We start from the raw sequence: 12,924 nt of genomic DNA on the forward strand, positions 1-12,924 counted from the left end.
TCCGCCTTCGCCGCCGCCGCCTCTCCACAGCTCCGTCCTCTTCACTCCGACTCCGCGAACTCCCAACTGCACTGAACTCTTCCTCCGCTTCCAACTCAACTCTTCCTCCTGCGAACTGAACTCCTCTCAACTTCCACTGGACTCGACTCGACTGACGAACGCAGTCGTTTTTATAAGCCCCGTGGCTTCGCTCCTTCATCTTTGACCCTCTGCCTCCGACCTTTCACCTCGCTCCCCATTGGCCCGAGAAAAAGTGGGCGTGAATGCTTTTTGATCCATGAATTTGCATATAGCGACCGCCCTCCAACGCCCTGGAGGCGGGGCCAAATCGCCCCTCGCTCACCGATTGGACGGAACAAAAGTGGGCGTGAGTTGTTTTTGATCCGTTTTTCTGCGGAAAGTCCGTGATGCTTTTGAACACGCTGCTCGGTGCGCGCTCTACACGAGTCCAGCATCGGTGCCCACGAGTGGCGCGAGATGACGGTGATGCGATGGTGGCGAGTTGTGACGGTAAAGGTCGTGGCGGTTGTGGTGAAGCGGCGTTGTGGTTGGTGGTTGTTGTTGTGATGGCTGTTGAGACGTGGTTGGTGGTGGTAATAATGGCGGTTGGTCCAAAATAAAGATAGTAAAAGAAAAACGGCTATCCTGAAGAGTCGCAGCCTCATGAATGACATTTATTCCCTCTAGACAACGGGTTTGGGCCTAACTACACATATACTTACCGAGATATCTCACCTAAGGGACCTGAATGGTGGTTTGCGAATTTGGTCAACCACAACAATATATATACATATATATATATATATATATATATATATATATATATATATATATATATATATATATATATATATATATATTGTTACGAATTCTGGCCCGCGTAGCGTGCGATCGGCCGCGTAACTCCAATAGCAGCCGCGTCGCCCACCGGATGGACAATTCAGTCGTGACCCTCCTTGGAACTACCGCCAGGAGCCAGTCACGGGTGGGGGTTTAACCTCACCACAACCCAGTCCGCATTCTACCCGCGCGAAATAGGGTGAATCACCGAATGTCGATATACCTAAATACCCGCGCGGGTAACCTACCGAGGGGTTGCACCACACCGCAGGTCGGCTTAGGACACGAACCACTAAAGCGGATCGTTCCGTGCTACAGGGATAACCGAGCGGTGTTATCGCCGACCTCAACGGTTCAGTGATTCTTCTTTACTCGGGTGTTCAAAACCCACGACTCATTCCACGATGCAAGATGGCACTTTCAAAGGGGAAATAGGACACGACGAACGGGATACATTCAAACAAAGCAAATTTATTTATACAGCACGTATGTGCAGCCAAGGCAGTCATGCAATATACAGAAAAAGCATGGAAACAAAGGCAATACCACCGAATATGCTTATCGTGTACAGTCACTTAAACAGGTTCTCCTTACGGACACGGAGCCACATCATTCACACAGAACAAAAGAAATGACCCCCTCATAGGCAAAGGGGTAGACGGGGTTCGTAAACCTTTATGGCCGTGGGCCGTGGATGACCGAATGGGCCCATGAGACCGACGATGGTGACCTGCACCCTCGTGGTGTGATGGTCGGCGAGCTCTCTCCGGCACTCTCCTCTCGTGTGCGCAGGCTTGCGCGCCCCAGCTGGCAAAGCGGCGCCTCCCGTCCGTGTCCCAAGAAAAGAAGAAGCTCGAGCTCACGAACTAGCTGCTCGAAGGAGAAGAACCACCACGAACTGAACTGAACACGAGCTGCGAGCTTGACGAGCAGCCACCACAAACTGAACTGAACACGAGCTGCGAGCTCGGCGAGCAGCCACCACGAACTGAACTGAACACGAGCTGCCCGAACCGCCAAGAGAAGAGCACTCGACCCCGACCACTAAGAGGGGAGTGAGCATGAACCAAGAAGAAGGAGCTCCGCGTGCTGTCCGCCTTATATAGCGCGGTGCGCCGCCCTTCGCTCCTCCCCGTTTTCGGCTCCGCCTCCCTTCGAGAAGCTTCTCGAAAAGGTGCGTGCCCTCATCCCGACCGCCTCACGCCCCGTGTCCACCAATCGCGAGCGAGCTCCTTGCCGCTTATCGTGCCAGTCTTGGCAGCGCAAAAACGGCGGGAAAACTCGCGAGTCATCTCTGTTCTTTTAACTGGGCCTTCACTCGACGTTTTCGGATGGTTTTTGTGGTGGAAAGGGTCGTAGCGTGCTCTGTCGGGCCAAAATAACGATAGCGAAAGAAAAAACGGCTATCTCAAAGGGTAGCAGCCCGGTGAACACGATGAAAATCCCTTTAAGCAACGGTGGGGACCCATCTGCACATAAACTTGGCGTCATAACTGAGCTGGGGACCTTTATGGTATATTGCAAATTTCCACAGCTGTAACACTACCCCCTCCCTTTTTTACAGACTCGTCCCGAGTCGTCGAATTTTCGTGTGCCATCATGTGTAAGTTCTCCCCTCATACGATTTACCTTCGGATCCCTGAGTGCAACATTCATTGTATTCATGTCCCCAAAATAAAATAACCCACGGGCTGAGTAACTAACAAAACAAACCCACTCATACAGACGACTTAAATAAATTGCCGGCGCTAAGACTCACATGCCGGGGGCGCAAAACACACTTACAATTACATCTTATCCTTACAAATTTTACAGTAAACCATGGCTCAGGATCTATGGACTCTGTGGGGAAAAGAGCAAAAGTCACAACCGGTGCACGGGCCGCCAGTGCAGTCCCGTGTTGCAGCTGCCTACAGGGCAGTCCTTGCGGCTTGCGCGATGATCCTGGCGCACATGGAAATGAACAGGGCCGGGGGGGGGGATGCAAAATAGAACGGGGCAATATGAACGAGGGCAGCAGGCATGGGTCATGGCAAAGGCAGGCAGGCAAGGCATGGCATGGCACAACAAGGCCGTTGTGGCAAACACAGCCAGCAGATGAAGTGACCGGCACAGGCCTTGAAGCAAAAACAGCCAGCAGACGATCCGGCCAGCATTGGCCTCGAAGCAAACGGCCAGCCGATGAAGTGGCCGACACAGGCCTTGCAGTAACACAGCCAGCAGATGAAGTTGGCTGGTACCTTTGCCTGGAAATGGAGGTTGGTGGAGGGAGTGCGGTGGTGCTGGCCACTCAGAAGGCGGGTTCAGACCTACCTTACTGTCTCTCTCCCAACCTATCGCCTTTGCCTGTCTCGGTCCATACCTACTCCCTTAATTTGTCAAAAACCAATTTAGCCCCAACTTATTTTTCTGTTTTTATTTTTACTTCCCCCACTATAACTCATCTCCTAACCCCCTTTACTGTCTCTGTCCGGCTCACCGATCCTGTCTCTGAGCCTACTCCCAACCTCTACATTCCCTTCCTGGAGGGGAATAAGGGAGAGCTGGCGTCCTGTGTCGAGGCCCAATGAAGCCTCAGAATTTCCTCCTCAGATTTCAGCGATCTAACCCAAAGTGGGTCCAGTGGCCCACAACGAGAGCGAAGGGATGGATGGTGCGGAGGGGTACACTTCCTAATCTACCCCGGGGCTTTCAACAAGCGCCTCTCGCTTAAACTATCGGTTCTAACAACCAAGATTCCCGTCGCCTGTGTTGGTGTCCTCACAATTTTGGGCCATGCCCCCCGATTTTCCTCCTGTGCCCTCACACGGTTTCGTGGCTGGGACGCGTGGCTGCCTTGGCAGGAACTACCCTCTGCCGATTCCCCTACAATGGCACCCCCGGGCACTACACTGCCTCCGAGCCTACCAGCTCCCTAAAAACGGGGCGTGCCCTCCCTGGCGACTCCCCCTCGATGCCCACGTGGCGAGTTGGCACCTTCGGTCCCTTTCCGAGGGTCGCCGGTGCCCAGTTCACTGCCCCCGTGGCATATGGCGCCCCGGGCCCCCGCATCATGCGGGCGCACCCATGCGCACTACACTATCCCGGCCCCCCATGGGCCCTTGGCCTACCGCGGCCTACTAGCCCGGTGCCCAGGGTACCCACTCAGCGATACTCACCATTCGCAGCCACGCTCCCAGCCTGTCAACAGGGCTCCTGCACCCCTCCAAGCAGGTTTTGAGCCTACTTCCCCACCAACAGCAAAACGACTTCCATTTTTGTCAATTTGACTAACCCCCTAACTCACTCTACACTGACCCCGGGGTCCCTTGGGCGAGAATCATTCCTCCCCCCAATCACTCATCGCACCATGCATTCCACATTCACTCCATACACACAGGCTCGCTGGCCTCACTCACTCATCAAGTTTCATTTCCACTCCTCTTCTCACACATTCCATCGCTGGTCACTGCCATTCGGCTCACTCAATCCCCTCATGTACCTCGTGCTCCCTCGTCATCCCTCACAATATAGCACATCCTTTTAACACTACGTAGTTAAGCTACGTCCCCTCTACACATCCACAAGTCTGTCATTGTCTCCAAATATTATTTCCCATCTCCCTTCCTAAATCTCAATTAAAATCCCTCTAACTAATCCATTCCACGGGCCCCATGAGGACGTCTCCCTGCCGCATGGAGCCGGTCTAACCAAGCTAACCCTTCCCCCTAACTAGTTGTGTCCTGTGCCCTGGCAAGGGGGTCTTCCACCCCCTGCCCGGGAATCCTGTTCACCCGAAGCGACGCTTGCTTTTTTTCTTTTTTAAATGCGCGCGTACCAGCGCGGCAACTCACAACCTGCGCACCTTGCCCGTGACGTCATGGCAGCTGTTCGTGTACCTCGTCCCTCTTGGATGGTACCATCCGGCAGGGATCTCCCCTCCTGCCGGATTCCAACCCCACGTGCGACCATGACGTCACCCTGTGCATTCAAAACAAGCCTCGTGTTTCGAGGGGTTCCCCACGCGAACACATGTGCTCTGCTTGTCGTAGCTTTACACAAACACGCTCGCGTGGAGAACCCATCCGGTCCAAATCCGTAATCCAGCCTACCTTTTGTCTGTCCGCGGGATCGGCAACATCCACCGCTGGCGTTTACGGACTGGGTTTCACTCCCGCAAGCGCGCACGTGGCGGTCTCATGAGAAGCACGGCCCGAACCTCGCGCTCGCTGCTGGGTAAACCCAACGCGGTCCCCAATCCAGCTACGGCCGCTACCTGGCCTTTGTCCTTCACCTGTCGCCGTCGTCGTCTGCATTCCACCCACGCACACCTGCGTGTTACGATGCTCACACACCTCACCATGTCACTTCCACTCGGAGATGCGGCTGCGTTCTCGCGCATGCCCACAGTCATCTTCCTCACACACAGCGACCTTACACACGCTATCCCTCTCACACTCGGCCGTTCACTCACGCATGCCACCTCCCTCGCACACGTGGCTCCACTCACACATGGTGCTTCATCCACACACGGCGTGCTGGGAGGCACGCACCTCGGCTCACTCGCAACCTCGCACATCATTTTCCTCACACACGCGGTCCCTTTCACACAACGCCTTTCACCCACGCTATGCGCGCTTTTCAGCACACATTTCGCCACACTCGTGTACACACATTTGGACACCACACACACCGGGACCACAATCGTAACCACACTGGGGATTCGTGCCACCCCAAGGGTTTCCGGGGCCTCTATGCCCCCCAAGCTCGGCGTGCACCCGTTCGCAGCAGTCGCCCCCTCTACCTCGCTTGACACGACCAAACCCACCTGGTCGTGATCAGCTTCAAGGGAGAATAGCGTCTCCCTCCATTCCCGAAGGAGGCTATCCAGCTGCTCGCACCGGGTCACAAAACATTCTGCCAGCTCCCTCTCATGGTCCTCCAGTACCTCCATGTGTGTGTGCTCGTCTTTCACCCCGTCTTTATCGTACAGTCTCTCCTCTATTTTTTCTATCTCCCGCGTCTCTATACATTTTATTTCTGTTGTCTCTGTGTGTCCATTAGTTTCTTCCTGGGTCTTCATCTCTGTTTCCTCCTTCCTTCTATTTAATTCAGTCTCGACTCGGTCCCTCTCCCGTGTCTCTGGCAATACCTGTCTCTCCTCCAGTTTTATTTGTCTCCTTTATTACGGTTGGTCCAAATTGTTCTTTCATCCGACGAGTGGTGTCGATCAAGTCCTGCACCATTAACGTTCCTCCCTGTGGTGATGTCACACATCCCACACTATTGCGCTGTTCCATTTCCTAGCTCCTTCTGAGTCGTTCATCCTCTCGGAGCTTTTTGAGTTGTTCGTTCTCTTTTCGGAGTTTTTCGATCTCCGTGGGCTCAAATTTTGCTCTCCCCTCGAGCTGGTTAATTTCAAACTCGTATAGTTTTTGTTTTCTCTCCCACTGTTCCTCATGCTTTTCAGTCTCCAATCTCATCGTTTCTTTCAATTGGCTTAGTTCTTTTTCCTGTTTTGTTCGTTGTTCTTTCATTATTTATGCGTACTTCAACCTTGCTTTCTTTTTTAATTAGTTCTTGTCTTTCTTTTTCAATTTCTTTCACCCCCTGTCCCTCATTCTCCAATCTCATAGTTTCCTTCAATTGGTTAACCTCAAATTCATGTTCTTTTTGTTTTCTATCCCATTGTCCTCTCGTTCTTCCCTCTCCAATCTCGTTGTCTCCCTCAATTGTCTGATTTCTTCTTCCCACTTCATTCGTTCTTCTTTGTGTCTTTTATTCCACTGTCTTTTTTGTTCCTCATTCTGCAATCTCGTTATTTCCTTCAATTGGCCGATTTCCTTCGCCTGTCTCATTCGTTCTTCCTTCATTACTCTTTCTTGTTCCTCATTCTTTAATGTGGCCTTCGCCTCCAGCTGTTCGATCTGTACAGTGTGGTTCATTAACGTTTCATCCTCTGCTGTCGTTCTCTCTTCCCTCAAAAATCATTTCCCCTCCTCTTCTCACACTTTGCATGCTTTCTCACTAATTTCATCGATTCTCTTCCTCACCTCCTCACCTCTTTCGCATGCTTCCATCCTCAATTCGTCCCTTTTCTTTCTGTATTCCTTGAGTTTTTTCTGCCATTCCTTTCCCATTTTTATCTCCCCTTCCAGGGTTTCTCTTTTAAACTGGCCTGCCCTTACCTCTCGCTTCAGTAGTTCCAATTCCCCATCTTGTTTGCGTTTTTCCTTTTCTAGCTTTGTTTTCCTTTCTCCTTCCTCCCTCATTTTTTCCTGTAGTTCTTTGAACTGTTTTGACTTTTCCAACCATTCTTCCTTCCTTTCCTCCAGATGTTCCTCTCCTCTTTTTATCTCCTGTTCCAGGCTTTCTTTTATCTGTTTGCCTGATCTTACCTCTTCCTTTAGTTGTTTTAATTCCAAATCGTGTTCACATTTTTCCTTCTCCAGCTTTTTTTTTCCATTCTTCCTCAAAGCTGTTCCTATCCTGGGAGTTACTAATCGGCTCTTCCTCTATTCTTTTGTTCGTTTGTTCTTCGCATATTCCAACTGACGGGTATACCACACTGCCAAATTATTTTTCCCACATAGTATGTCGACTCTGTTGGCTAAAGGCCCGGTCACACCTTGACGTTTTAGCCAGCGATGGCAACGTATTAAAATGTATGTAAAACGCTGGCTTACGTTGAACTTTTGATGTTTTTTTTAAAGATTTGGACATATTCATAGCGACTTGGTCTTATGTATAACGCATTGATAACGGACACAGAACGTTTCGTTGTGTTATAGATAACTTATACCAACGAATGCTGAACCTGTTGTCGGCCTACACAACCGATACCCAACGATAGTCTAACTTAGGCATAGCACGTTGCACGCATCGCCGACGATGTCGTGACGTAGCCTATTAAAAGGCTGACGCACAACGATTCGAATCATAACTGCCGTAGAAATGGAAGTGTCAACATCGCGGTCACACCTTGGCGATCTTGCCAGCGTATGTCGACCTAAGAAAAATGTGTCTAAAACGTTGGGGCACGTCAAATACGGTGTGAGTAAGTTTGGTATACGTGAGTACAACGCTAAAGTACGCTATCATACGTCGTAGTAAGTAGAGTACGTCAAGAAATTTTAAACATGTTCAAAATTTTACGACGTACTCGGCGTATGACACACGTTCCGCATGCGATGGGGATAAGTTTTACACACGATATGTGGACGCTTACACACGTCCACAAAGGCTACTTATAAGCTACTCATAAGTCGAAACACGTCGCGGTAATGTCTTTTTTACGCGAAACTTATTTCTAACTTATGTTTGACGTGCTTTGAACCAATTCTTTACGTAGTCCCAACACACATCGACGTATGTAGACGTATTCCAATGACGTCTTCCGGTCGACAAAAAAAAAAAAAAATAATGTGTTTCTAGCTTACAACTGCCATATAAAGACGTGTTCCCAGCGGTTTTGGGAATTGGTATATAAAATGCTGCTCATAAAAGGGGAACCCAACAGTGCTTTCGAGTCCTTTTTGAGTCGATGTCCATGTCAGCAGTAACAGTATCAGTATCAGTATCAGTATTAGTATTAGCATTAGTAGTAGTTTGTTCATGTTGGCAGTAGTAGGTGAGTGTGAGGGGGAGGGTGTGGGTTATGATGGATCGTCCTTGCATTTAACGATTTAACAATTTAAATGATAAACAACAATTTAAATGGCTGCATCTCCACTATTGAAAGTAGACGCTTGCGCTCAACAATTGGATTTTTTTTCCACTCAACGACTTTTAAACGGTACCACTCAGCTATTTTCATTGTTTACAATGAACGATTTAAATTGCTGTCACTCGCCTTTGTTTTTTGACGCTGGGGTTTGGAAATTTGAAGCGTTTCTTCTGAACGTGTTAAAACGCTCAAACTCGACTATTTTAAATAGATGCTGCCGATGGACAATTGGAATCATAGCCAAGCTAGACATCGAAGTGTGAACATCCTCGTCATGCCGAAGAAAAGTTTGAAGAATGCTGCAAATAAGTGTCCTGGACGTGGCCGTGGACGCTGACGCAAGGACGATCCATTATACCGACGTCTTTCAGCCTATGAGTAACTTAAAAGTAAAGTCTGTCGATGTGTGGCAACGATCGCGTAACGTGCCAACAACACGTAAATCATAGGTTAGAAATAAGTTTCGGGTACGCTAAACATTATCTCGGCATGTCTCAACTCATGATTAACTTACAAGTAGCATGTGTTGACGTCTGTCAACGATCGCAGACCGTGCATACAACTTGTGGCCAGCGTAGCGGAACGTGTGAGTCATACGCCGGCATACGTCGTGAAATTTCAAGCATGAAAAAAATTGAGGACAACCAAAAAGTACAACGTTTAAAGCCAACGTACAACGACGTATGGCAGTGTTTTTCAGCGTGCTCTCAATGTTATCAAAACTTACCCATAACGTATTCAACGTGTGCCAGCGTTTTAGAAAAAAAATTCAAAAATCGGCATACGTTGGCTAAAACGTCAAGGTGTGACCGGGCCTTAAGTCATGTTTTTGCCACCGAATTCGTTCCAGTAAATCATCCAATCGCTGTGTCCCCCTGTACACGTATTTTTTCTGAAGCTCGTCTGCGTGCCGTTGTGACTCGTCCACTCCACTTTGCACCTCCTCGATATATTCTTCATAACGCTTCACCTTTTCCAAGACATCCCCCAATTGTGCCTGAAGCCTGAAAATGCTCGCATAGTCATCCTGCCACGCCTGCCATAGCACATGCCGTGACTACGTGGTTTGAACCGGTGACTGGGAGCTCACGCCTCGTGTCGTGCCGTTAGTTGTGCTATTAATAGCAGCCCGCTCCGTGTTGCGCTGAGGTGCGATCGCGCTGCGATTGTGCGACTCCGTTTGCCGGCAAAGTTCGTGCTCAAGCCGCTCCCACTGACCACAGTTAGTGGTGGGGTTATAATTATAAAAAGAACCGACCCGGGCCATGGATCCTACATTATAAGACATACCTATGCCACCCGGCACCCATTCGCCTTGAAAAGCCATCTTATTTCGCGGAATAATTTAAATGCTCGTAATTTGGGGAACAGGGAGGGTCGCTTCACTCACCCCTGATCCGGTTCCGTGAATTTAGTTGGAGGTGGGATGGATTTGAATCCCACTCTCGGACACCAGTGTTACGAATTCTGGCCCGCATGGCGTGCGATCGGCCGCGTAACTCCAATAGCAGCCGCATCGCCCACCGGACGGACAATTCAGTCGTGACCCTCCTTGGAACTACCGCCAGGAGCCAGTCATGGGTGGGGGTTTAACCTCACCACAACCCAGTCCGCATTCTACCCGCGCGAAATAGGGCGAATCGCTGAATGTCGATATACCTAAATACCCGCGCGGGTAACCTACCGAGGGGTTGCACCACACCACAGGTCGGCTGAGGACACGAACCACTTAAGCGGTTCGTTCCGTGCTACAGGGATAACCGAGCGGTGTTATCGCCGACCTCGACGGTTCAGTGATTCTTCTTTACTCGGGTGTTCAAAACCCACGACTCATTCCACGATGCAAGATGGCACTTTCAAAGGGGAATTAGGAGATGACGAACGGGATACATTCAAACAAAGCACATTTATTTATACAGCACGTATGTACAGCCAAGGCAGTCATGCAATATACAGAAAAAGCATGGAAACAAAAGCAATACCACCGAATATGCTTATAGTGTACAGTCACTTAAACAGGTTCTACTTACGGACATGGCGCCACATCATTCACACAGAACAAAAGAAATGACCCCCTCATAGGCAAGGGGTAGACGGGGTTCGTAAACCTTTATGGCAGTGGGCCGTGGATGACCGAATGGACCCACGAGACCGACGCTGGTTACCTGCACCCTTGTGGTGCGACGGTTGGCGAGCTCTCTCCGGCACTCTCCTCTCGTGTGCGCAGGCTTGCGCGCCCGAGCTGGCAAAGTGGCGCCCCCCGTCCATGTCCCAAGAAAAGAAGAAGCCCGAGCTCACGAACTGGCTGCTCGAAGGAGAAGAACCACCACAAACTGAACTGAACACGAGCTGCAAGCTCGACGAGCAGCCACCACCAACTAAACTGAACACGAGCTGCAAGCTCGACGAGCAGCCACCACGAACTGAACTGAACACGAGCTGCCCGAACCGCCAAGAGAAGAGCACTTGACCCCGACCACCAAGAGAGGAGCGAGCATGAACCAAGAAGGAGCTCCGCATGCGGTCCGCCTTGTATAGCGCGGAGCTCCGCCCTTCGCTCCTCCCCGTTTTCGGCTCCACCTCCCTTCGAGAAGCTTCTCGAGAAGGGGTGTGCCCTCATCCCGACCGCCTCATGCCCCGTGTCCACCAATCGCGAGCGAGCTCCTCGCCGCTTCTTGTGCCAGCCTTGGCGGCGCAAAAACGGTGGGAAAACTCGCGCGTCATCCCAGTTCTTTTCACTGGGCTTTCGCTCAACGTTTTCGGACGGTTTTTGCGGTGGAAAGGGTCGTAGCGTGCTCTGTCGGGCCAAAATAACGATAGTGAAAGAAAAACGGCTATCTCAAAGGGTCGCAGCCCGGTGAACACGAATAAAAACCCTTTAAACAACGGTGGGGACCTATCTGCACATAAACTTAGTGTCATAACTGAGCTGGGGACCTTTATGGTGAATTGCGAATTTCCACAGCCGTAACAATATATATGTATAAATATATGGGAAATATACATTCAAATACCAAGTTCACTGACTTTTTCAAGTTGTGTATCTCACAAATTGCTTTTATCTCCAGGTTACCGACAAATCGGCCAAGTCACCCATGCATACCTGATATTGGTCTTTTGCAACTTCTCACTGTAGTATTCCATCGGCGTTGCAGGGAACAACCATCCCTGCAACAAACCCCAAGAATCAGTCCCAGAACTTGCATACACAATTAACAGTTTTTCATCTCCATTCGACATGAACTGAGACAAAAAAGCCATGGCACCCCCCCCCCCCCACCCATTCCCTGTGGAAGGCAGAGAGCAAGACCCAGCAACTGTGCAGAAGGTAAGAGCCACACTAAGGCTGTGGCCTCAAGGACTCAAAGCTGTGAGCATCTGCTGGAAGCAAGGAGAAGCTGAGCAACGAGCCAATAGGTGCATAGTGACACACGGTCGTGGGGTTATAAAATGCTGAGGGTGGCAGGGGAAACAACACAGTTCCATGGAGTTCAGAGTGTGTGGAAGTCCTGAGCCAAGACAGACAGTGGAGAGAGTTGAGCCAACAGAGCAGGAGCACGTGAGTTGAGTCAGATCAAGCTGATGGCTTCCACAGTGTGAGCCGAACCAAGCAGACGTTGGAAGGAAACTACACTCGGAGCGCTGGGAAAAGAGAAGCTCGCGATGCATTGGCCGGACACACCTAAGTCCATCTGTCTCTGTCTCTGTCTCTGTGTGTCTCTGTCTCTGTGTGTCTGTCTCTGTGTCTCTCTCTCTCTCTCTCTCTCTCTCTCTCTCTCTCTCTCTCTCTCTCTCTCTCTCTCTCTCTCTCTCTCTCTCTCTCTCTCTCTCTCTCTCTCTCTCTCTCTCTCTCTCTCTCTCTCTCTCTCTCTCTCTCGACCTCTCTCTCTCTCTCTCTCTCTCTCTCTCTCTCTCTCTCTCTCTCTCTCTCTCTCTCTCTCTCTCTCTCTCTCTCTCTCTCTCTCGACCTCTCTCTCTCACACCATCCACAGATCTTGTTAGTTTCTGAAAGTTGGAAACTGTAGATTTGTTAGGCTTTCCCAGCGGACGGTCTCTGAGGACCATCGGTCGCTAAATTGGTGACCGTCTAGGTGGAAGATTTGACCATGTGTCCATTCCTGTCCAACATTTCAATCTATATTTGTATATTGTGACGGTTATGGAACCGGCCCCTGGGTGAATGAACATCCATGACATGTAGAATTCCCGAGTCAGTTATATCATTCGTATATGTGCCCAGATAGGCCCACAACCATTGTCTCAGGGAAATAGGGTATATGCGGTGTGGGCCACAGTAAGTCTTCTTCCTCCTCCTTATATACCCCTCCTGTTCTTCTTTTATTCTTCTTTAAATGTTGTTTTATTCAATACTCATATAT

General features: G+C 50.1%; 1 long non-coding RNA gene across 1 annotated transcript in view; it reads right to left on the bottom strand.

Annotated features, from left to right (window-relative positions):
• LOC147034705 (uncharacterized) overlaps positions 1–11,714 on the bottom strand; it is a 37,763-nt gene extending 26,049 nt beyond the window's left edge. Inside the window, exon 1 of the long non-coding RNA XR_015060407.1 lies at positions 11,649–11,714. This is a non-coding gene — a long non-coding RNA (uncharacterized LOC147034705). The remainder of the gene's footprint in view (positions 1–11,648) is intronic.
• Positions 11,715–12,924: the final 1,210 nt, after the last annotated feature.

Source organism: Eptatretus burgeri, chromosome 1 (genome assembly GCF_056783735.1).
Source record: "Eptatretus burgeri isolate ZD-2024b chromosome 1, Ebu_testis_v1, whole genome shotgun sequence".
Taxonomy (NCBI): Eukaryota; Metazoa; Chordata; class Myxini; order Myxiniformes; family Myxinidae; genus Eptatretus; species Eptatretus burgeri.